The sequence below is a fragment of the Anolis carolinensis genome, chromosome 3 (genome assembly GCF_035594765.1).
Source record: "Anolis carolinensis isolate JA03-04 chromosome 3, rAnoCar3.1.pri, whole genome shotgun sequence".
NCBI classification, from domain to species: Eukaryota; Metazoa; Chordata; class Lepidosauria; order Squamata; family Dactyloidae; genus Anolis; species Anolis carolinensis.
Genome location: NC_085843.1, coordinates 187,713,218 through 187,740,238, shown reverse-complemented (window position 1 = coordinate 187,740,238; position 27,021 = coordinate 187,713,218). Strand labels below are relative to the sequence as shown.

At 40.5% G+C, this 27,021-nt stretch overlaps 1 protein-coding gene across 44 annotated transcripts in view; it reads right to left on the bottom strand.

Moving 5' to 3' along the window:
- Positions 1-14,014, bottom strand: part of sorbs1 (sorbin and SH3 domain containing 1) — a 160,115-nt gene extending 146,101 nt beyond the window's left edge. For 7 of the 44 annotated variants that reach the window (XM_062975914.1, XM_062975919.1, XM_062975910.1 and 4 more), the window contains exon 1: positions 13,618-14,011. The gene's annotated coding sequence lies outside the window, so the exon portion shown is untranslated. Of the gene's footprint in view, positions 1-13,034; positions 13,486-13,617 lie in introns of those variants that run through there. The other 37 variants (XM_062975908.1, XM_062975915.1, XM_062975925.1 and 34 more) reach the window with 18 other exon arrangements.
- Between the last annotated feature and the right edge of the window lie 13,007 nt (positions 14,015-27,021).

Here is a 27,021-nt window from a genome sequence, read left to right as displayed (position 1 = left end):
GAGGTCCTGATAGCAGCTGAGTTTTTCCTGTTGTTTTTCATCAATTCAACTGTCACTTGGGATGGCGACATCAATAATCCAAACCTTTTTCTTTTCCACAATTGTGATGTCTGGTGTGTTGTGTTCCAGAACTTTGTCAGTCTGGATTCGAAAGTCCCACAGTATCTTTGCGTGTTCATTTTCCATTACCTTTGCAGGTTTGTGATCCGACCAGTTCTTTACTGCTGGGAGGTGGTACTTGAGGCATAAGTTCCAATGGATCATTTGGGCCACATAGTTGTGCCTCTGTTTGTAGTCAGGCTATGCGATTTTCTTACAGCAGCTGAGAATATGATCAATGGTTTCATCAGTTTCCTTGCAGAGTCTGCATTTTGGGTCATCAGCTGATTTTTCGATCTTGGCCTTAATTGCATTTGTTCTGATGGCTTGCTCCTGGGCTGCAAGGATCAGGCCTTCTGTCTCCTTCTTGTGAGCCATAGCCAGGTCTTCTCCTTGTCGGCTTTTCCTTCAATTTTGTCAAGAAACTTTCCATGCAATGTTTTGTTGTGCCAGAAAGTTCCTATTATTATTATTATTATTATTATTATTATTATTATTATTATTATTGGAGAGGAAGTTATTCTGAACAAGTGGTATAAGTCATGTATTGGAAAATTACTAACATTAAAAATTGTATAATAATATATATATATATTGTTTTAAAAATCAATAAATTTATAGATTAAAAAACTCTTCTAAGAGATATACATTTCAACTGTATTTGAGAGTCCTTTCATTCTTGTCATAAAACAAATTTAAATGAATACTCTAATTTCCCTCTACTTCTCCCTCTGAGATTTATAGAACACCAAAACATTTTTAATCTATGCTATCAGTGAAGAATCTAACAACCTACCAGTCCATTTACTTTTACTTAAGGGGGGGAAATGTAACTGAGGACTTTGTCACACCAATCTGTTCTCTTGCCAAAATTGCTTTTGTATTAGCAATGGAAACACGCACCAGTTTTCAAGGGCTGCTTTGGCAATCTGTGGTCCCACACTCTGTCCTCCACATAACCTCGATAATCCTGCCTTCCTGTCCTATGCTCTACCCAACATGTTTTCCATTTTTATTACTTTTTAATTTTTGTATTTATCACAATTCTGCAATTACAACAATGCAATACTGTAAAAAAACATTAAAAATGGGATGGGGGAGAGATCATGTTTGGGAATAGCAAGAATGATGGAGAAGAAAAGCATTATACCCACTGACAATACACAATGACCAACATATCAAAAAGGAAGTGGAAGGGACCTATAACACTTAAGTAAAGGGAACACAGTGGTATAGACAGACATTGATAAATTTTACCCATCAATTAAAAAGACAGCTGCAGTCACAGAGGAAATGCAAAGTGGCAGCAGGATGCACATTATAGCGCACCAGGAACGTTTTGGCTTCTTCGACTATGATCTGTGGTTTTATGAAGAACTATTGCCAAGGGATGGGTTGCACCACCGAGCAGCTGGCAGGAATGTTTTTGCTAAAAGTCTCACAAATGTGATCAGGAAGGCTTTAACATAATTATGTGAGGGAAGGAGATATTATTATTGAAAGCAAGAATTAATCCGATGCTAGAGTAATGGCTCAACTGTTCTACAGAAAACTGGACAAAAAGAACAGGAACTCAGCAGTGGGAGGGGGAAATGTAAATCAGCAGTCAGGGAAATGGTCCATGGTCCTAGGAATCTCTACACCAACAGAGCATGGAAAATAAACAAGATGAACTTGGACTCTTGCTGCAGTAAAGGGAATATAAGGCATCATTGAAACCTGGTAGGATGAGTCTCATGATTGAAATTTAGTAACAGAGAAGCATAACCTACTTCTGAGAAATAGACCAAACAGGAAAGGAGGAGGATTATAGGTCAAGGATGTTTACACCTATGAAAAGATCTATGACTTAAATCCTGGAAGCAAGGTTGAGATTCTTTAAGTAAAAATTATGGGGGAAAATACAAACAGGATATAATTATGAAAGTCTTACAGACGCCCAAGCCAAGAGGCATCAAGAAGAGATCTGCTATTATAGACAATCCAAAGGGGATGTCTTCTTTAATGTGGTAGAAGTGAGAGAATTCATAGGTGAGAGTGACCATATCCTCCTGTAGTTTGCAATACAGGGAAAAAGGAAGCATTTAAGACATTCAGTCGAGGCTTCAAGAAAACTGATTTCAATAAATGTAAGGAAATACTGGGTGTCACTCCATGGTAAGAAATACTAAAAATTGCAGTTTCAATGAGGAAGAAAAAAGAAACCAAGATTAATGTCTAACGAATATTCAACTGAGGGACATGTACAAAAGGACATGTACAAGAAATGGAAAAAGGAAAAAACAAAACAAAGAGAAATTCAAATGGATAGCCACCGCAAGTATTTATTTATTTATTTATTTATTACATGCATTTATACCCCGCCCTTCTCCCCGAGGGGACTCAGAGCGGCTTACATTCTGCCACGAGGGCCAGCAATGTAGGGAGAATGTCAAAAAGTAAGGAGAATGTAAAAAAAGCCAAATATCAGAATCAGTTCAGGGTTGGTCGAGAAGTTAAAAACAATAAAATTGGCTCTTTTTTGTTATGTCTGTAGTAAAAGGAAGAACACAGAAATACCAGGGTCTCTACATAAAGCCTTATCCCAAAAGGCTAACATTGCTCAGCTTGAGGATGAAGGAACAGATGATGCAGTAGGGGAAATGCAGCACAGAGAAAAGAACATTGAGGAAAGGTATGATTCCCATGTTTAAATATCTGAAAGGATATATTTAGGAGGGGCTAACCTGCTGATCTAGAGATTAGGACAAGAAGCAATGGGTTCAAACTGCAGAAAAAGATATTCCATCTGAACTTCCTAATGGTAAGAGCTATTTGGTAGTGAATATGCTATCTTGGAGAGTGGTGGAATCTTCTTCTCCGGAGGTTTTTACACAGAAACTGGATGGCCATCTGTTGAAGGTGCTTTGATTGTGTGTTCCTTCATGCCAGGGCAGCGGACTGGATGGCCCTTGTGGTCTTTTCTAACCCAATGGTTCTATGATTCTTCTATGATTCTAGTATTAGACTGGCTGTTCTAACAAGGAAATTGAATATTCTACATAAATCATCCTATAACATCCTCAATCGTCCACAACATCCTCAACTAATTTAACTTTACAGTCACTTTTCAAATTAAAATAGTCCAAACAGGCTGCAATTAAGAAATGCTTTGAATCTGGAAACTAACAGTTGAAGGAAATGGGTGCAGACTTTCTTGGAATGTGGGATGTGGCAGATACTCCTTTATTGCAGGTTCTTAAGCAGAGGCTATATACTTATCTGTCATGGTCGGTTTAGCTGTATATTCTTACACTGACATGGTACTGAACTAGATAATCCTTATGGTCCCTTCCATCCCTACTATTCTATAATTTTATCTGTAATTCTGATCTACTCAGACATCTTCATGAACAGATACAATTATAATTAAAGCAGCCGCTTGACTCTTCAATTATCCTCACCCACAAAGGTTGAATTCCTATTCTTTGATGTGCCATTTCACTGATTAGGAACACTCTTTTTTGTTAGCATAAAGCTTTGATTTGTTCACACTCATGCCAAAATCAGGTACTAATTTAGAACTATAATAGTTTCCTTGTATTTAGATAAAAAGCAGAAACTGGTACCAGCAATAGTGCACTGACTTAATGATTTCTCCCACTAGTGTCATGCATATGTTAAATAACTTAGATACAAATTGGAGGCATAAAGCTACCATCAGCCAGTGGTCACACCACTGAAGAGGGGTCTGCAAGCACCACCTTCTGAATCAACTCTTCCACAGGACCACAGCAACATTAAATGAGTTCTTTCAAATCCAGTTGCAGACAACATCAAGTTGGTGGTGTGAAAACCATTTAGAGAATTAACAAAGACATAAAACCTCCATGAAGTTACCAACATAGTAGTTTCTGTCTCACAACCAGGCCCGAAAGAGACCGAAATTGATATAGGCAACTGGTTTCATTCAGAAATGCAGTAACAAAGGTCACAATGTGCTGTAGCACAGACCTGCACAACTTACGGACCATGGACCTCATGAAAGTCCTAAAAGGATTTAGGGTGGCCCAAAGAGACTACTACTCTCACCAGCCCCCCTGCATACACTCTGCTTCCCACAAGACTCGCTGCAATAGAGGAGTAGAGGACAAAGATTCAGGACATGCCTTCTTATTCTGTAAAAGTGTCAGGACCCAGGCTGCAGAGCACCAATAACCTTACACAGAGGCCAGAATCTATCTAATATCTTTATTAAAGAAATATATAAAGTCAATAAAAACAAGTGAAGAATATAGTTCAGAATCAGACCTTTCAGATAAGGTCAAATATAGTCCAGAAATGTATTGTCCAATATAAGATATTAGAGTTCAAAGTTTTAATCCACTTGACCGAAACACACACTTTGCCAAGCAATAGTGTGGGGAAATAACAGAGTCTTTAAAGTCCGATGAAACTTGACAACAAGGCTGGAATAAACTTGATTCTCGACTAGATCCTTGACTGGAGGCAAGATGAACATGAAGCATGAAACATAGTCCGTGGTAAATACGTGAGACAAGGCAAGGCTTGAAACTTGATCCGGGAAGCAAGGAACTGGGATTACGAAGTCCACACACGATCTCTCTCCTCAAGCTGATCAATTGACTCCGCAAAGTATCCCTCGCGCCAAGCACCTATATCGGGTCTCGTTTTCCCGCCAACAGAACTCTTTCCCTAGAGAACGAGAAGCGAAACCCAACTCTGTCCAGATGCATGACTCCTTAGAATTTCCCAAGGGAAGCAGACCTAATCAGCCATTTGTTTGGCAGCGATTCTCAGGCTTCTGCGATTAGCCTCCCTGGCTCCTCTATCTTTAGAGTAATTTTCCCTCCTGGAAAACGGGGGGGAGTTCTGCCCAAGGCCTGTTTGGCTGAATTCTTGTGGGCAAACATCAACATCCTGCAGGTGAAGAGGCTCTGGCTCTTGCTGAACCGGCGAAAATCCCATGTTTTCCTCTTCGTCTGCCACAATAGTACTAGGAACAGGACTACAAGGCCCATGAGTCATCACAAAAAGGTGGGAGGGGGAAGAGAGAAAGGTGGAGGTAGTCATATGAAGAGTTGCAGTCAATCAACAGTGAGCATGGAGGTGGGGATAGGAGTGGCTTGAATAAGTTTTGCCTATTTTAATATTGGGAAGGGGAAGAGAGAGAGGAGTGGGGCAAATTGGTGGTCACATGAGGAATTGTAGCCAATCAAGACTGAGTGTGGAAGGAGGTGGGGGAGGAGTGGCCCAAAGAAGTTTAGCTTATTTTAATCTTGACTCACTATCACTACCAAGTTGTGCAGGTCTGCCCTAGCACTTTGTCCAAGAACAGAATGCTGGGATCTTGGATGGAATTGATCCATTATTATGGGGTTCTGGTTCTTTCAAGCATAATTTTTGCAGACGTGTTCACAACTATTCCTTACTTCTCAGCCAGCATTCCCCGTTATTTGTATAAGCCAAGAACATTATTGGTTCTGGCAGCACACTCACAGTAGGCCACACCCCTCAAAATATGATATCCACATTCTCTAGCTGTACAAACTGAACAATATGTTTTATCACTGGACAAACAAGGGCTTAAACTGCACCCACTAGACCTATAATAGAAGTTGGAACAGAGATTTTGCTACATATTGCTACAGCTCACCAAAACAAAAATACTTATGTCCACATGTCCAGTAGGCTAACGAGATTCCAGCACTATCTTCAACACTGCCTTGACTGGCTCACAATGGAAGACACCAAAGAAATCCTTATCCCATCCCTGAAACACATTTTCAAACATGGATATTGAGAATCGGGAACACTTCTACACTGACACTATAATTCAGCTTGGAAACAGTTTGGGAAAAACTGGATTTGCTGCATGGGTGATCAGATTGCCATGCCTGGAACAGGTGTTAGACCAGAAAGTTGATTACAGAACCTGGCCTCAAATTGTTTTGCAGGGTTTTTTTCATTTCCTGCGAAGAAATGTGTGTTTAGCGAATTCTAGAAAATATCCAGAATAGATACCATATATTTTCTGCAGGAAAACAAATCCACAACTGAGAAGCTATTATGAAAAGGCCTTATCACTCATGCTAATCAACCATGTAGGCAACCTTGCAACTAGGATCTCTAAGGAAGATCTAAAACCTTGGTCTAATTCATATGAGTTCAAGCAATGGTGCAAGCAACCTACACCCACATTGTTTAGGACTTGCACAACAATTTTATTTGCTTTTTGATGTCATATTATTTAAAGTCCTGATTCTGAGCCAAACAGCCACATTCTAGCCACCTTCAGTATTTAGAAGCAAATCCACAAGAGTATATAATAGTAGTATATTATGGTAGAACGATATAAGTGTGGCAGGGTCCACACATATAGTTCTACCATAAGCTGCCAAAAAGCAATCATAAGCTGATAAAATCAATCCGAGCTAAAGACATCAACTGAGCTTCTTCAAACAACAACAACAACAACAACAATGTCAAATTCTGGAGCATTAGAGGAGAACAATACTGTCCAAGACAAGATGTACTCTTCCACCCAGAATAATTAGTCTCCACACCTTTATTTTATCTGGATTACGCTTCTGCTTGTTTACCATTATCCATTTCAAAATTATTTCAAGATGTCTGTTCCAAAAATCTTAGCTGCTACGGGAATTGAGAAAACAAGGGTAGGGTTGATTGTAATCTGGAAAGTGATAAAGTCATAACCCAAACCTCTGACTTCTCACAGCTATTAAACTGCAAAAAATGGTAAGATGGAATGTTATAGGACACATACATGAAAAACAATGCACTTGAATTATATAACCACCTAAGCACTGTCTTCTGGGGGGGAAAAACTGGAATCATTCTGATAACATGCCCAAACATCCAATCAGAAGGAAACTGTGGTGATATTATCAGAAGCTACTGAACAATTCAAGAGATCAGAAAAACAGGCAGTTCTCGAGTTACAAACATCCGACTGACAACGACTCATGGTTAAGAACGGGGCTGAGACAAAAGGAAGTGAGAGAAATTTATCCCTCAGAAGGGAAATTCATAGAATCACAGAATTTACTCAGGAAGGAATCCTCAATCCCTATTTCCACAACAAGCTCAAATTTTCAAAATCCTATTACCACTGGGACAGAAAGTGCGATGAAATCTTCTGAACAGGGCACAGACAGTTAACCCTTCCCTTTGCTGTTCAAAGTTTATATACAAGGCGTGGATAAAGTCTCTTTACCATTTAAAAATTTAATGAATATTGTATGAACCAAGCTGCATTGTGGTTGTTCTGATGAGAGGTTCTAGGGTGTTTTGAGTTATCTGGAGCCAGGTTAGAATAGGAGTCTGCATGTTCCTGAGTAGGGAGGGATTGTACCCATGGAAATCCTTTGGCAGTTGCTTGATTTCATTTGTGTATGATTAAAAACTAGATGGTGAGGAAAGGTACAGGCAGTCCTCAAGATATGAACAGGATAGGTTCTGTAGATTTATTCTTAAATTGACCTTGTTTGTAAGTCGGAACAGGTACATTTTTTAAGTACAACTCCAGCAAATATACATACATACATACATACATTCATACAGGGTGTCCATAAAGTCTCTTTACCAATGGTAAAGAGACTTTAAATGGTAAAGAGACTTTATGGACACCCTGTATGTATGTATATTTGCTGGAGTTGTACTTAAAAATTTGTACACATTTGATGATTGTGGCTCAGTACTTGCTGCACTCTGATGGTTAATATTTTGGTTTGAAAATATTTTCTTTTGATAGCCAAATGTTACTAGTCCTTAAAACACAGTTTTTCTGGTCAGTTCTTTCAAACAAACTAGTAAAATGTGGGCTAGACAAAACTACGGTTAGGTGGATCTGTAATTGGCTAAGCGAACGAACCCAAAGGGTGCTCACCAACGCGTTGTCTTCATCATGGAAAGAAGTGACAAGTGGAGTGCTGCAGGGCTCCGTCCTGGGCCTGGTTCTGTTCAACATCTTTATTAATGACTTAGACGAAGGGTTAGAAGGCACGATCATCAAGTTTGCAGACGACACCAAACTGGGAGGGATAGCCAACACTCCAGAAGACAGGAGCAGAATTCAAAACAATCTTGACAGACTAGAGAGATGGGCCGAAACTAACAAAATGAAGTTCAACAGGGACAAATGCAAGATACTTCACTTCGGCAGAAAAAATGGAAATCAAAGATACAGAATGGGGGACGCCTGGCTTGACAGCAGTGTGTGCAAAAAAGACCTTGGAGTCCTCGTGGACAACAAGTTAAACATGAGCCAACAATGTGATGCGGCAGCTTAAAAAGCCAACGGGATTCTGGCCTGCATCAATAGGGGTATAGCGTCTAGATCCAGGGAAGTCATGCTCCCCCTCTATTCTGCCTTGGTCAGACCACACCTGGAATACTGTGTCCAATTTTGGGCACCGCAATTGAAGGGAGATGTTGACAAGCTGGAAAGCGTCCAGAGGAGGGCGACTAATATGATTAAGGGTCTGGAGGACAAGCCCTATGAGGAGCGGCTTAAAGAGCTGGGCATGTTTAGCCTGCAGAAGAGAAGACTGAGAGGAGACATGATAGTCATGTACAAATATGTGAGGGGAAGTCATAGGGAGGAGGGAGCAAGCTTGTTTTCTGCTGCCCTGCAGACTAGGACACGGAACAATGCCTTCAAACTACAGGAAAGGAGATTCCACCTGAACATCAGGAAGAACTTCCTCACTGTGAGAGCTGTTCGACAGTGGAACTCTCTCCCCCGGGCTGTGGTGGAGGCTCCTTCTTTGGAGGCTTTTAAGCAGAGGCTGGATGGCCATCTGTCGGGGGTGCTTTGAATGCGATTTCCTGCTTCTTAGCAGGGGGTTGGACTGGATGGCCCGTGAGGTCTCTTCCAACTCTATGATTCTATGATTCTATAACATGAAACACAACTATTAATAAAGTCTGAAAATAGTCTGAAAATAGAGTCCTTAATATCCATCAGCACACTCCAGTGTAAGCTACATTGCATGTTGAAATTGGCTCTGAAGAATGCAAATTGGTGTGCAGGCACCCAAATTTGATGCTCACATGCACATTCTGGTGGGGGAAATTTTAAAAAACCTGCATGCTACAGATCCTGGAACCAGTTCAAGGCAGCATACAGAAACCACTTTCTTCTGTGTTGGTTTGAAACCGACAATGGACAGCGGAGATATGCCATGATATTCTTGCAAAAAATAATAAGATTATTTATATTTCTTTCCCACCTCTCCTCACGTAGCAAAATGTGAGCAAGACGATGCTACTGTTAGGTGGATTGGGAATTGGCTGACTGACCAAATCTTAAGGGTGCTCAACAATGGCTCCTCTTCATCCTGAAGACAACTGACCAGTGGGGAGCCACAGGGTTCTCTCCTAGGCCCACTGCTGTTCAACAGCTTTATCAATGACTTGGAGAGCTATAGTCCAACTTCATGACAGACTAGAGGATAGGCTTTCCAAATTTGCAAATTAGGAAGGATAGCTAATACCCCCAGAGGACAGGATCAGAATCCAAAATGATCTTAACATATTGGGGGGGGGGGGGGGGGGGCTGAACAAAACAAACAACATCAATGTTTACAAGGATAAGTTTGAAATACATTACTTAGGCAAAAATAAAAATTTAGAGATATGGTGTGACTGAGACTTGGAGTGATAGCAATATGTGTGAAAGGGATCTAAGAATTTTATTAGGTGATAGCAGAATGATGGTATGCTTAAGCTAAGCATAAAAGTGTGGAGCAGCAGCCAATGCAATCATTGGGTGCTTCAATTGTAGTGTCAAGATTGAGGAAAGTCACAGTCCCACTGCACTGTGCTTTGGTCAGATCCCATCTGGAATTCTGTGTCCAGATCTGGGCACCACAATTCAAGAAGGATATTGACAAGCTGGAAGGTGTCCAGAGAAGGGTACCAAAATGATCAAAGGTTTGGAAACCAAGCCCTATGAGAAGCAGTTTAGGTAAGTGGATATGGTTAGCCTGCAGAAGAGAAGGTTGAGAGGGGACATGATAGCCTGTTTAAATATTAAAAGAATGTTATATTGAGGAGGGGGCTAGCCTGTTTTCTACTGCACTAGAGAATAGGGCATGAAGCAATGAGTTCAAACTGCAGGAAGAGAAATTTCACTTCTTAATTCTATGAAATAAATAATTATTGAAATACCTAACTCTTGTTGGCTTTGCTTTCAACACAAATTCTCTAAACAGATTCCATGCATGTGTTCTTATGACAAGAACAGATTTTCTTTTCCCCAGAATATGAATACGCAAATAAAAACAATACATATATTTCACCATAAATATTGTTCTGGCTATATGTTTAATGCCTGCCTTCAAATGCCCCATAAGTCAAAGTTGCATACATTCCATATTTAGAAAGGGATATCTGCATACCTTATTCCATGTTTTAGGTAGTGTGGAAGTCTCATTTTGAGGTGCCCAAGAGCAAACCCAAGAAACTACATACCAGAAATTAGCAAGTGTCGAAATTTAACCCTTAGCACTTTTAGGTCTCCCCACCCCCGCCAGAAACTCTCCCTCCTTAAGTCACAGACATTCACTGACTACTAACCTGTCACTAACTGGCAAATTATCTACTCTACTGTCTAATTTTCTTAATAGGCATATCTTACCCATGTCATTTAACCAAAATCTCACTTGATCTCAGGGTGGTTTACATTTGCTATTACTCTAGTACATATAACTAACAAATGGTTTCCACATAGCCTCAAACAAATTCTCTTTTATGTCTCCTCTCTCTCATCTTACTTTGTATGGTAATTGTAGATAAAACTATGGCCCATATATTCAATTGTGTATTGATAAACTCTCTAATTTTTACCATGCTTTTACTATCTCCATCCTTACAGCACATACCAGAAATACAGTACTATAAGGTCTTTGTTTGGTAGATTATTTTAGAATTTTAGGTGATGCCATAAGAAAATTACAGAAAAATCAGTCATTTTATACATTATGATAGCTTTACTGGCAAATCATGAAAATAAGGCAGAAGTTTTGGGATTAACCAAAAATTCTCAGTTGGATTGGCTGTTTCTACTAAGTAACAACATTTTACATACTTTTCCTATAGATCTATCAGTAAACAGCAATTTTCAACATCTTTCTGATAACACAGCATTTAAAACCTCCAAATAATTCTGAAAGAGGCACATAGTGGGACTTAATGAATGAAATCAATTGAGTGTCAAAAAGAGCCCTTAGGTCTGTATCACATTATTATTGGAATAAGAGTGGAAAAAGGCAGAGTCAAGGAATTTCCTAGTTAGGCAATTATCTCTATGAACAGAATAAACGCAGGAAACAGAAATGTAACTGAATAACCTAGACTCCAAAAGGGTAAAGCGTACATCACCCACAACACAAAAGAAGACAAAACCATATTTGTCAATTATATGATTTGGTCAAGCCGTTAACATTTCTAAAACCACGCATAAGGTTTCCTGGGAAAGCTACACTCTTCAGCTGAAACAGGATACATAAAATAGACCTACAGCAACTTTCCTTCATTAAATAAGACGGAAACCATCTTGTGTAGAGGAGCACAACAGCAAGTTCCAGTGCCACACAGAAAAGAACTGGTTTTATTTTCTGCTGAGCAGGAGTTAACAATGAATTCATGAGAGCTAGATATTTTGTTTTCTCTCATTCAAGAAGATTAAATACACAGCACAACCCTTGCTCCCACCATCATATTGGCAGGGGATACATTCCAAGATACCAGAAACTGACCCTCTATTGTGACTATACTTGGGCAAGAAGCACACCACAGAATGACACCGGAGGAACTGGAGAGGTCTACAAACACTTCCGGTGTGTGTGTGTGTGTGTGTGTGGAGAGAGATTTTTTTGGACTGTGTATATAATAAAGTTAACCAATAATTTTAAAAAACAGTCAAGTATTTATATTTTATTTTGTCAAAGCCACAGATGTGTGTGAAATCTCAGGAGAAAATGCTACTAGAAAACAGCCCTATTTACGTTTTGTGTGCAATTTTTTTTGTCAGGAGTGACCTGAGAAACTGCAAGTCGCTCCTGGTGTGGGAGAATTGACAGTCTGCAAGGATATTGCCCAGGGGATACCTGGATGTTTCACCATCCTGTGGGATGCTTCTCTCATGTCTCCACACGGGAAACTAGAGCTGACAAATGGGAGCTACCTCACCCCCTGGATTCAAACTGTCAACCTTTTGGTCAGCAGTCCTGCCAAGAACAAGAGTTTAACCCATTGCGCCACTGCAGTCATCAGGAACATCAGGAGAAAATGCTGCTAGAAAACAGTCCTACTGACATTTTGTGTGCAAATTAATAAACCCCAGATATGAGCAATCCCTGGGAATGTTCCAGTGACCTTTGATCAGTCAACACCTATGGAGGCAGACACAGTTTTACAAAGGCAGTCTCTTGCCGAGCTGTACACACAGCTGTATGCAATCCACATTGAACTGGATTATATGGCAGTGTGGGCTAAAATAACCCAGTTCAAAGCAGATATTGTGGATTATCTGCCTTGATATTCTGGGTTATATGGATGTGTGGAAGGGCTCACAGTGACCTTTCATTGGTCAAACACCAAGTGAGGCACACAGTTTTACAAAGGCAGTGTCTTGCCTAGGGCCTTTCCCCACAGCCCTATATCCCTTAATATCAAGGCTGAAAATCTGAAAATATCTGCTTTGAACTGGGTTATCTGAATCCACAGTCAGATAATGTGGGATTTTCTGCCTTGATATTTTGGGATATAGGGCTGTGTGGAAGGGCCCCTAGTGATCTATCATTCAATTCCCCCCCCCCCTCTTATTTTGCTGATGGCCTGGACCTGGTGAAACTATGACTGGCTAAAGAACTACCGGTAGGCCACTTTCCACTCACAAGAGGGCTTACCAGAGCGGTCTTTCTTTCCCAGCGGATGGGGCCCTGGAAATGTTATTCTCCGCAGGGACAGCGGCGACACACCACAGAGCAAACCCTGTCTGTCCCTGGGACCTGGCTGGAGATGCTGCCCTTTCCCGCCCTAGAAACACGCTTTAGACAAAACGCTCTCCATCAACTACAGTCCACGCTCCGCCGCACGCATCCTATTTTCCCGGTGGCGAGCCACCAAAGGCCCCAAAATGGACTCCCATCAGCTGATTCCTGTGCAGTCAAGAGGACTCCTGTCACAGACAAGCTCCTCAGTCAGAAGACAATTGTAATGATCTGTAGTTATCTCAAGGATTACGGCTGCTCGGCGAGGAAACAAACGCTGAGGTGAGCAGGGTGGATGCGAAATGGCATTGTTGTGGTGGCGCGAGGCTGCGGACCACCGGCCTTGGGAGAGGGCGCGCGCCAGGGACAGAGGGAGCGCGAGACGGGATGGAGCGCGAGACGGGAGCGCGCGCAGCCCCTTTCCCTCCCTTTCCCTCATAAGCGGATTCCACTCTCGACAAGGCCTGGTTCGCAAGTGAAAGGCCTTCCTCTCTCTTACCTGAAGCGGTAATGGTGGCAGCCCTCTCCGGCTTCTTCGCTGGACAAAAAAAAAAAAAACCGCCTCCGCTTCCACGCTGCAACAACAACGTTTTCCCTGCTGTGTTTTGCCTCCGGCGACAAGAAGAGCCCTGCGTGACTGACTTCAGAGCGACGCCAGTTGGAGGGCCAATGGGCGGCGGCGGCGCCTCCTCCTCATTAAAATGCCTCTGGAAGCCTCGCTGCGCGCGGGAGAGAAAGAGGAGGAGGAGGAGGAGGAGACCGAGCCTGCCTGCCTGCCTCCCGTTTCGCTTTTCCTTCCCTGAGCTTCCAGAGGCAGGAAAGGAGGACGCTATAGATACCCTGACAGCCGGCTGAAGGAGTAGAGAAGTAGAGGAAGAGATCCAGATCTAACTGCCTCATCACGCCACAGCATGGATCCACTTTAAATCCGGTTTCTGCCTCCTGCAGAATTCTGGGGTTTGTAGTTTGGTGAGGCCCACGACCTGTCTGCCTGAACTGCTTAAAGGCCCCGTCCTAAAGTGGATCCAAACTCTAGTGTAGGCATGTGCAAACTTCGGCCCTCCAGGTGATTCAACTCTCACAATTTCTAACAGGAGCCCTCGGTGGCGTAGTGGACTAAAACCTCATGACTTGAAGGTTGGGTTGCTGACCTGAAGGCAGCCAGGTTCGAATCCCACCCGGGGAGAGTGCGGATGAGCTCCCTCTATCAGCTCCAGCTCCATACGGGGACATGAGAGAAGCCTCCCACAAGGATGGTAAAAACATCAAAAAAAACATCCGGGCGTCCCCTGGGCAACGTCCTTGCAGATAGCCAATTCTCTCACTCCAGAAGTGACTCATGTTGCTCCTGACACGGGGGAAAAAAACAGCCAGTAGGCTGTTAGGAATTGTGGGAGTTGAAATCCCAAACCTGGAGGGCCAAAGTTTGCCAGTGCCTGCTCTAGTGTGAGGTCCTGAGTCAGCCAGATGTGCCTCCTCCTTTTCTTTGGTGCCATCAGTTCTCCTTAAACATTCTTCACTGATGACCCCCAGATGGAGTATACAAATCAAACATTTGTAAGGCTTGCTAAAGAGGCCGGTTTTCCTTTTCTTCTTCTTCTTTTTTTTTTGTGGCCTTCAGTTGACTATGAAAACACAGGGAACAAAATCAACCACTATACATGGCATTCATTGACCTTACAAAGGCATTTCACACAGCGAATCGCAATGCTCTCTGGACCAACCTCCAAAAAATCCGGTGCCATGACTAATTTGTGAACATCCTGCGGCTCCTCCACCACGACATGATGGCAAACGTCTTGGACAGCAAAGTAACCCATTTATGGTGAAATCAGGTATCAAACAGGGATGTGTTATTGCCCCAACCTTATTTTTCATCTTCATTGCTATGATACTTCATCTTGTTGATGGGAAGCTTCCCACCAGAGTGGAAATCATCTATCAGACAGATAGCAAGCTATTTAACTTCAGCAGTCGGAAAGCCAAAACCAAGGTCACAACAACATCTGTTAGAGAACTCCAATATGCCGATGGTAACATAGTCTGCACATTCAGAAGAAGACCTACAAGCCACTCTAAACACCCTTGCAGAAGCATATGAGAAGCTCGGCCTCTTATTGAACATTGAGAAAACTAAAGTGGTCTTCCAGCAGGCACTAGCCAATCCCTCTGCAATGCCAGAAATACAGCTTAATGTTGTAATGTAAGAAAATGTTGACAATTTCCGCTCCCTTGGCAGCCACCTCTCCATAAAAGTCAACATCAACACTGAAATACAATACCTCCTGAGTTCTGTGAATGCAGCATTTTTCTGAATGTTGCAGAGTGTATTTGAGGATTGGGACATCAGTAGGGATACCAAGGTGCTTGTCTATACAGCTATTGCCCTCCCAACCCTGCAAAACATGGACTCTCTACAGGCGTCACACTCAACTCCTGGAACGATTCCATCAGCGTTGCCTCTGAAAAATCCTTCAAATCTCTTTGGAAGACAGGCAGACAAATATCAGCATTCTGGAAGGAGCAAAGAACACCAGTACTGAAGTCGTGATTCTTTTGGAAACTAGTGTTTTAAATGTTTAGTGGGACACTTTGAGGGGAAATCCCAGAGTTCTGTTTCATTATCTACTTAATTTTGCTAAAAATTGATGGTAAGAGAGCTCATGTAATCATCTGCATCAGCTGTGATATATTAAAATAGAATGACAGGGCTGGAATCTCTAGGGGTATCAGTCCAACCAACTACCATGAAGGAATACAGGTGTTCTGAGCTGCTTTGACAGCGAGGACAAGGGGCTGTAAAAGGATAGTGTTGGATTTGGAGTAGCTGCTAGCGGCCCTCCCAGCCTACCTTAGTTATTGCAGAAGTAGCCACCACTTCCCAGCAGGAGGAGGAAGCAGAGGACAGTACATCCCTTTTACAATTCAGATGTGAGCGTGCTGTTAACAGCAGGTCTGTGCAATTAGCAGAGAAATAGGCTCTTCCCAAGAACACCTGAGAATACAGAATAAAAGGTTTTCAAATCAAGAATCCTATTGCTAGACTCTTTGGATTTGTTGACTCTGAAACTGTACCTTGGCTTCTGCATTTGGATTTTTGCTTTCAAGCTTGGACTTCACTATGTTCGACCTGCCGGCTTTGTTGATTCTGGAATTTGAATTCCTGTTGCTGCCTCGACTCTTGAACTCTTTCAGTGTGACCATGGTAATAAGGATTTGGAACTCTGAACTTGTATCACCAATAGTGATTAGTGTGTGCTATAGAATAAAGCCCCAATCACTTTAGCTCTGGGCTGTTTATATGTTATTATCAGGACTTGGTTTGCATATTATTTGTTTACCTTATAGTATTCCTGGTACACGCTGCAAAGATAGAGAACGTATGGAAAAATAAGGAATTTGTCTACAGAATTTATCATAGGCTAAATTCTGTAACCTCCAGTTACAATGCCCTGATTGCCAGTTCTCTGTTTATTCTACATTACAGTGCTCCCTCACTTATTGTGGTGGTTAGGTTCCAGGACCACTCACAATAAGTGAAAATCCGTGAAGTAGGGACATTATATTTATTTTAATATTTATACATTATTTTAGTAATTATACACTATTTTAAGTCTTTATCAACCAATCGTGTGTTGATAAATCGCCTCCTTCTCCTCCCATTGCTGCTTGGGCTCCTTTTCTCTCCCTTTGGCTTCTCCTTCCTCCCTTCCTTAGGCTGTAAATTGTATTTCTTTATGATTTATAATAGTCTTTTAGAGTTTATTGAAAAACCGTGAATCCGCGAAAAGTGAACCGTGAAGTAATAAGGGAACACTGTATTCTCTCGCTTACTGATCATCTCCCTGCTTCTTGCTGATAGCACAGGCGATCCTTTCTGATTACAGCAGACTTAACAAGCAACAGCCAGGCACTAGCGTTGGGCTCTGTGACCAGAATAGCATCTTGAGGACAAGCCATCCCCTTCCCTTGTACTAATCAGTGCAGGGAAATGGTGAAAATGACAGTGTCCATCTGGACAAGGGATTTGAATGGAACAGATCTAATTCAGCTATCTAGACTGCTATCAAACTACTGGATACTTTCGGGTATCCTACAACCTTGGAGTATTTCCTGCTTTTGCTTAAAGTGGGGCAAAGTCAGATTAAGGCCTGAAAACCTGGGATACTCCCAGGAACTCCCATTGTATCGTCAGGCAATACTACAGTGGGAAACAATATTTTTCTTTAATCCCTGTACCTCAGGTTTCAATCATTTACTCTACTTTATTCTCTGAGATAAAGCCATTTGGCCAAAGCCTCCCAACAAACTTTGTAGCTGAACATGTATCCAAAAGTGAGATTGCCACATTTTCAATTAGAACAAAATTTCATGATACATCTGTTGCTAGTTTCTTGTTTTCTTTCTCTTAGATGCCCTCCTTCCAATTGTCATCATTTCATGTTGTAAGAATCTTGGAGTTGAGCATTTTTGCTTTTGATCTCCGTAAAACATTCAAGCTGATGATGCTGTATACCTCCAGCCCTATTCAGGCACACACTCAAAACCACATGGAGGCTTAAAACTGGAGATACAGAATTGATTGTGTACATGAGCCCTGCTTCCGCACGTGTAAGTTAAACTTTCACACAGAGGTCTGAAGAGAGCTTTATAACATTGGCTGAAGACAGATACTGCGTTTCTGTTACTGGAAATCTGTCTTAATGACAGTTGTCAATCATGGGAGCTAGGAAACAGCCAGCTGAATAAGATTACAAGGCGGCCTTCAAACCTTTACAGTTAACAAATATCTGTGCACTGCTGGACGTCTTGAGAGAGTGTGTTTCTGTATGTGTGCCCACATCTGGCAAATACTCAAAACAAACATACAACCTACAACCTAGTCAGTTATTGCCATCCCATCACAATTTAGTACAAGTGGGTTGGTAGGAATGTATGGTCATGTTGGCTGGGGATCATGGGAAGTGGAGTTCACCAACATCTGAGGGACTGCAGTGTTTCCATCCCTGAATTGATTCTCAATTCCCATTGCATTCTGTGGAACAAAATAAATGGGCTGAAATCTGGAACACAGCCGGCATGAGGCAAGCTTTGCTCCTTGCTCTGAATGCCGTCATAATGAACATATTTTGCTAGTCATAACTCTACTATTCAGACTACTTCTTACTATAAAGGTCACAAGAAAACACCCCTATGACTTTCCAAAAGCAAATGCAATTTTAAAAGCATGGTTTAAATTGAAAACATATCGATCCGCTATATTTTCCAGTACATAGAAGCTGAACTTTTTGAAGCAGAACTGTTAACAGTAGGACTGGAAGTTAATATCTTCTGAAGCATATTAAACATTCATCTAATCCACAGGCCATTGAAAGTATTTAGAGACCATGCAACCCAACTATTGTGTCTGTATATGTTGCCAGGGCTTCTAATCCCACCAGATCTCTGACATGAAGCACTCTTTCTACAATGGCTCATTTGGATAAATGACAACCCTAATTTATGCTAGGGAACATGATGGAACAGCTGAGTTTATTCTTATCGAGCTTGTGTCCTTTGTCATGAACTATCACCATTCAGGGGAAGTGTCCTGTGGGGGACAGGGGAGCGGGATGTCCCTTACACATAGTTATGAGGACATTTTGAAGGGAGTAACACCTTTTCTTCATCAGTGCACAAGGCAAATTAGAGTTCTATTCTAATTTTGAGCTCCAAGAATGCAAGTCTTCTAAAACTGGATACTCTTCAGTACTTGGCAGATCTTTCCTCAATCTCAGTTAGTTGAAAAGTGACTCTGCAATCTTCTCCAGAATTTACTCCTGACATTTTCTTCCATTATACCTGAAGCAATCCCCATAATTACCCTAATTTTTGACATATTTCATGTTATCTATCATGATAGTCTGAGGCTGTAGTAGATCACTAATGTTTAAAGCAGTGGTTCCCAACCTGTGACCCATGGACCACCAGTGGCCCCAAAGAACTAAAATATGGCCCACAGCCTCACCGTTACTACACTGTTGCAACGAGAGTGACTGGTCTTGCTAAACCTTCCTATAATGATGAGGCAACAGGGATATTAGGAAGGGAGAGGTTGACAACCCACAAAAGGTGCGACAAACCTCCTGACTGCTGCTTCTCCTCCCTCCCTCCCCCTGAGTGGAGCTGTTCCATGTGGCACCTGGGAGCGGGGGCACCTTGGTGTCTTTGTGTTTAGGACTGTTCCTGGGGTTATTTGGGATGCTGATTCAGAAAAATGCATTGGATAGACCACATTAGTTCTGGATTATTAATATAGTTTTCTGTGGGCGAGCTGATGGCGACTACTGGATGGCATATGTTCTGTTTCAGAAACTAGAGCTGATGTGGTCTATCCAATGCAATTTTCTGAATCAGCGCCCCAAATAACCAAACCAAATCTAAAGTGGACTAGAAACTGATTGGTAACCCTTTTGGTACTAATGTTGGAGAGTGGTCCCTGGTCAAAAAAAGGTTGGAAATCACTGTTTTAAAGAGGCATAAAATGAAATTGAAACCATCACACAGTTCTCTTCTCTTCTTGCCTTCCAATGGACATATAAATGGAATTATCATGTATTTCTAGTATACCATTCAGTACAATAGCATTTTGTTGGCCACGTGGTAAAGAAGACTCCACATAGATGCACCATTCTTCAGATCCAACAGTGTCTTCTTATGTTCTCATTTTCAAAACAAAGCTTAAGAATCTTTTCTAAAGTGAATTATGCATATGATAATATAATCCATAGTTTCCATTTTTCTTTAAAAACGGTCTAATTATTGATATTAGTATTATTTCTTTAGCAACCTTTTTTCTTAACAAAATAAATTATGTTCATTATATCAAGGCTACAACTTCTTGTGTCTTATTTTGCCATACTTATAGACAGGATATTTTATGATTCATCATTTTTCAGTGACTGTGATGATTTAATGAAGATAATATATCTGTCAATTTATCTTAAATGATTTTAGTAAAATGTGTTTTTAATCTTTTTCTAAACAGAAGCGATCTGAAATTCAATTTAGGGTTGACAGCATCCTGTAAAAGGCCTCACTTTCCCTCTCCCCTTCCTTCTCACTCATACATACACATTGCAAAGCAAGGTCATATGCCTTGCTTTAGAAGAGACTTGAATCTTGTAAGAAGCTTCAATAACTTTTAATTCCTTTTTTGGAGCAAAGCATATTTTAGCAGGAAGTCTGGAGCAGGTATCTGAGGGGCCCCACTTTGGTGGGATTGCATGCTCCTTTGAGATAAGACACTATACTAATATTAGCAGTTCTACTGGTAGTGTCCTCCATGTCAGGCAGGCTTTTGCTGAGAAGCAAGACTAAATGTGCCAAACAGCTACTGGGTGGCACTGACAGAGGATCTCTCCGAGACAGCAGCAGTGATACTGTAACTAACGCTAGTCAATACTATGCAGAAGGAGACATGGTAAACTCCTTTTAAATGTATTTTATCATGAAAACTCTATGATAAAACTATTTAAAATGAAACAAGAGGTGGTGCTGGAAGATGAAACTCTTAGATCAGATAGAATTCAATGAGCTACTGGGGTGTAGCACCGTGCTTAATGAGTTCAGCCCTTCAAGTTGAATGTGTCATGAAAGCAGCAAGTTTTCTTATTGTAGAATAAAAATTAATAGGGGAAAAAGGACACTGGAAACAAGGTGCTTGGCTTCAGATCTGTAAATTATACATATTCTCAACTAGACCAAATAAATAAATTTGGAGTAGGGGATGGACAAAAAAAAAAGAGAGAACTAGTGTAATCTTAAGGAAGGCAATCAATGAGTAGAGCATATAAATATAATGCAGAACTGTGGGAAAACCCAGTATCAGGCACCTATCTGATTAAGGTAGCCACTTAGAACTTATGGCAGGATCTAACAAGTCTGATAGGGATGATAAAACAGAAGATCTAACGCTGAATCAGCTCTGAAGAGCAGCAAGTCAGGGAAGGCAGTTATGCCTTCTATTATGGGGAAAACCAAGGCCTGGCGTAACCTTAAGCAAAGTGATTTATAAGAGTGAATAAATGAAGTGCAAAGCTGTAAAGATACCTAAGAATGAGCACCAATTGATTAATTATCCCCATATAAGGTTATGAGAGCACCCCACAAGATTAGGGAGGAAGATGTCAGGAAAACTAAAGACCTAGCCCTGTATCAGCTCAAAACAATAGTGAGCTGGGGCAGTTGTACTCTGCATCAGGGCAATATGTCAGTAGTGTTCCTAGATAATACACCATGCTCTGTATCTGAACATTGTCGCCACTGCAGAGCCTTATTAAAAGCCAGGAGTCAGACTGACTTAAGTTATTAATAGCCAGGAAACATAGAGTAATTAAACTGTAATTTAAAGTATTATGAACCAAAATTTTGATTAATTCTGCCCCACAAATTACACATGGCAGATGAGCAGCAGTATCAGACAGTTGGTCTACAAAAGAAATGATGTTGCACTTAATAATGGAGGGCTGATGAGATAGCACAGCTTAATTTCATAATATCCAACCAGTTGTAAATAAGAGCAGGAAAATTACTTTCCGTACTATGTGGCAACAATATGGAAGGAAAGCTATTATTCATGCTAAAAGAGGCTTCTGTCTTTATCCTGCCCTATAGAACTTGAATGTCACAACTGCAAAGCAACATCATGCTTCCCTGAATATTAACCATTTTAATGTCTAGCTAAGTTATACTAAACTGTCATTAAAGCTGCAATTGAATTGCATGGAAGAAAGGGGCATCGTTCTAAAAAATGAAAAACAGATGTGGTAGCACAAGGGATATTCACGATAAAACTGTATATGATAACCTGGCTGTGAGACACATACCCTAATAAAATCAACTTGAAGTGATTATCACTGTAATTCATTTTAAAATATCTAATCTCTAGTTTCTAGTCTCCCAATGCTGAACCTGATTATCCATTAAGGAACTATTATATGTTATCACAGATGTTGTTCCTATTAATGGTTGTTTCATGCCTTAATAATGGCAATCTTAGAGTGTCCCATCAATTGTCAAGAGAGGGACTTAAACTATGTATAGGCTTAATTTCATTTTAACATTTAGTTCTCAATTCTGAGAAAAGGCAGGGTAAAATTGAACATATTACAATCACTACTAAAAATAATAATAATAATAATAATAATAATAATAATAATAATAATAATATGGCCAAGTAAATTATTGCCACCATGACATTCTGTATATGTGCAAAATTAAGTAAAACCATCAGACCCTGAATGAGGGCATCGAAACGCATGAACAAAAAAATGCTGTCACTTGCACCTAGCTGTGCACAAGATTCCTTACATAAAATTCAGTTTGGAGGTGATGGTGTGAGCAAAAAACCCTTACATAATTGTGCCAGTTTTTTCATCAGGAATACAATCTTCACTAGCTCGAATTAGTTACTGGCCTTCCACAGAAGCCCTGACTGAGGCCAAAACTACTTGGTTTCCAAGAACTGTGCCTTTTAAAGAAGAAAGCTTTTAAGACTGAGCCAGGGGATGTTTTGTAGCATTTTTTAGTATGCTAGTAGGTTTTAAATGGTTTAAACTGTTTATTTTTAATAGTTTGATGCTTAATCCTATTTTAGTGTTTGTATATTTTTAGGTTTTAAACTGTATATTATATTGCTTTTAATGTTAGCTGTGCTTTTTCTAAAACAGCTACTAGATTTAGTTCAGGAAACTTTTACTGTTGCCAAATTTTTCAGGACATCAACATTGAGCTAAGGGAACCCCATGTGCTGTTGGTATTGTGTGATTTCAATTACTGCTAAGCCATGGCATGTCACACAGCCAGAAGGTCAAATGACACATAGACATGTGTGAAGGGAAGAACAAAAATCTTTTAATCTCAATGGCTAAAGATAATATCAGCAGAGCTAGTGCTCAAAGTATTGACAAAAAGCATTGGAAAATACAGAGTATAGTTGTTTACTTTGACATCTATTCAGAATACCCACACCAGCCACTCATTGGCTGAATGTAGTCCCAGCTAGGACCCAGACTCCTATTGGTGAGGAGCCCTGTGTATCAGCTTCCTTTATTGGTCCTCCTAGTGGCGGGACATTCAAGGAGCTGTCATTTGCTTTTTTGAAGCATAGGGGATCATGACACATGGGTCTGTTTAAAGGTCTACCTCCATAAGGGGCATGGGCATGTATTGATGTCAAATGCAAATCAATTCATGATTGACTTACTGTCTAGTCCAGGTGAGCACAAAGAGATAGTCCACAGAACACAAAAGGTGATTAGAAGTAATCAACTGTTCAATGGGCTGGGCTAGGTTTGCTGGTAACTCATGCACTAATGCCTAGCAGTGAATAAATCCTGATCTGATCAATGGAAGCCAAAAAAAACCCCACAATGACTATAGGAAGTTTCTCAGTGGTGTGAGAGTTTATCAATAGAGGAAAGTTTTAGTTTGTGAATACAGAAGAGACTAAAGCAATGAGACTAGGGTGCAGTTGGAATGTATGCATACATTAAACTGCTTTTCCCGATCCATTATGAAAGGATTTGTTAGACTGAGTACACATGTCCATGGGCTAGGTAGTTTTCCAAAGGTGATTTGATTAACACAGTCATTTGGGGGGAGCTGCGCATGCGTCAACGAGAGTAGACGTGCCTAATTGCTCTCCTAACTATAAAGGCAATTAAAGCCTCAAAAAGCCCATAAAGGGTCATAAATCTCTCCTTAACTGGAGTCCGGATCAAAGGAGAAAAGAGAGGAGGCTGGGAGGTCACAATCAAAGGTGACTGAAGCCATAAATCTCAGAATCCAAACAGAAGTTCGGACAACTGTGAGTATGGCGGACAGAAAGGAGAAGGAAGGGGAGGAAGAAAAATTGAACAAAATTATAACTACATTGGAACATCTTAAATTAAACATGGAGATTTTAAGACAGGGAAATGAGCAGACAAGAGAGCAAATCACACAAATTAATAGCAAACTCGGGCTGATAGAGAATAAAGTGGAAGAATGCCAAGAAAAGTTTAAGGAGGCAGCAGCGGAGATCAGAAGACAAAAAGGTGAATTAATCACTCTGAGAGACATTAATAGAAAACTTCTAGATAAAGTTGCTGACCTCGAGGACAGATCCCGAAGAGCCAATCTGCGTTTGAGAGCAGCAGGAGAGAGTCTTCAGATAAAGGAGAATCTGAAGGGAGTTATAGCTGAGTGGCTTGCAACAAATGCTCAGGTCCCATTGCAAGGAATCGAGAGGATACATTGGGCTTTCAGAGGAGGCAGGAAACCCAAGGATATTTTGATACGGTTCACAAGGGAGGCTGAAAGGGACATTGTTTATCGAAAATTGAGGAAAATGAAGAACCTGACCTTGGCTGGCAGTAAAGTATGGCCACTCCTGGATTTATCTTCAGAGACATTGGGAAAGAGAGCAGAAATGAGGGAAATTACAGGAACTTTGGAAAGGAAAGGACAACGTTATACCTGGGCTTTTCCAGCCACCCTAATTGTATATAAAGACAATAAATTATATAAAGCTTCCGACTTGGAAAGTGGGAGGAAAATGCTTAAACAGTTAAAACTGGATACAGACGGAAAAGAAACAGACGGTCTGGAGGAGGAATCAGATAAGACCAAGGACAAGCCGACTGGACAAGAAGCATCGAGGGAGCTGGAGACTGCAGAGAGAGGCGGACCAACAGAGGCAGACTTACTTCAGAGTCTATTTGCAATGGGAGATCCAAAGGACAGGGAAGAAAAGAGAACTTTAAGGAATTTGAAGGACCTGGATTTAGAACAAATTAAATCTATAGAAAAACAATTAAGAGATCTTAAAAAACAGAAAATTAGAGAGGAGAATAGAAGAATTGAAACGAGATCTAGTACAGAGACTTAAGAATGAACAGCCTAACATTTGTGGAATAATGAAATTTGGACAAATGGGGTTAAAGGGGTAAAAGATGATGCAGGAGGGGAGAGCAGTGGATGGCAACGCAGTCACCGGTGGGAGGGAGTCTGGGAATGGAAGAGAACAAAGGGAAAACTCTTTCAGGTCTCCCTCTGATGGGAGGAGGGAGAGGTCTGGACTCTGGGGGCCATGGGGGAGGATGGGAAGACAAGCAGACAGGGGAAAGAAACTACAGGAGGGTAAATGCAAATAATACCTGGTTATGGGTGAAGTAGTAATAATGTCTCATAATGTTAATGGTTTATCAACTCCACAAAGAAGGGCAAAAGTTATGAAAATGGTAAAGGATTATAAAGTTGGCATTCTGCTTTTACAAGAATGTCATAAGAGAAAGGACCATACTCCATTATTTAATGATAGGATTTGGGGACAGGTGTATGAATCGAGAGGTTCAAATAGAGCACGGGGTGTGGCAATTTTAATTAAAAATACAATAGACTTCCAAGTGGAAATGGTAAAAAGGGATTCAGATGGGAGATGGGTAATGATTAAAGGGAAAATTGAAAAAATTAGAATCACTTTAGTGTGTATATATGCCCCAAACAAAAATCAAAAAAAGTATTTAAAAAAGCTATTTGGGGAAATTGATAAGTTTGCACAAGGAGAAGTGTATTGTGCAGGAGATTATAACCTGGAATTGGTAACAACAAGGCAAAATAGTAATAGAAAGTTAAATATAAGGGAATACAACATGAATGATTTATTAGAAGGGGAACCAGAGAATAATAGATGGACATATTACTCGGGAAGACATGACACATATAGCAAAATAGATTATATTCTGGGGGAAAATACAAACCAATCAGTGATTCTAGAAGCAAAAACACTTCCAATACATTTATCGGATCATGCACCATTAAGAGTAAAAGTAAAATTAGAAATAGAAAGAAAAGAAAGAACCTGGAGATATAACACAGTTTTAAACAGTAGAGAGGAAGAATATGAAACAATTAGGAAAGAAATAAATAAGTATTTTGAGACCAATGACAATGGACAAGTAACTAAAGATATAATTTGGGATGCAAGTAAGGCAGTGATAAGGGGTCACTGTATAAGTTTAGAGGTAAATCTTAGAAGAAGATGGAGGAATGAACAGGATAAGAGAATAAAAGAAATAGAAACCCTGCAAGACAAACATAAAAGGACTAAGGATAGACAGATTTGGAGAGAGCTAAAGGAGAAAAAAAACCAATTAGAAGCATTTGAGGAAAGGAATATAATAAATAAATATCTATACGTTAAAAGCTATTCCCAAAGTTGGAATATAAAATCAATGAAGAGGATGGCTTACTATTTGAAAAAGAAAAAAGAAAAAACATGGATAAAGAGATTGAAAGACGAAAATGGGAAAGAACAAGAGGAGCAAAGTAAGATTAGGGAGATAATGGCAAAATATTATAAAAATCTATATAAGGAAGAGAGGGTAATGCAAGGGAACTTAAATATCAGAGAAAAAATTGCAGAGGAAGACAGAGAGTTATTAAACCAACCAATAACGCAAGAGGAAACAATAAGGGCAATTAAAGGGTTAAAGGGAGGCAAGTCACCAGGGCCAGATGGATTTCCAGCAGAATATTATAAAGCATTTATGGAAGAGTTGGCACCACACCTAACAGAATTGTTCAATGAAATATACACTAAGCAAAAAGTCCCCCTAACATGGAAAGTATCAGAAATTATAACTATACCCAAAAAGGGGAGAGATTTAACACAACCAGGGTCATACAGACCCATTAGTCTATGCAATCAAGATTATAAAATATTTACAAAAATTTTAGCAAAAAGATTGGAAACAATAATGCCAAAAATAATCAAAGAGGATCAATATGGATTTGTGAAGGGAAGAAAAATTGGGGATCCAATAAAAAATGTAGTAATTGCAATGAATCATGCAAATTCGAATAAGAAAAAAATGGGAAT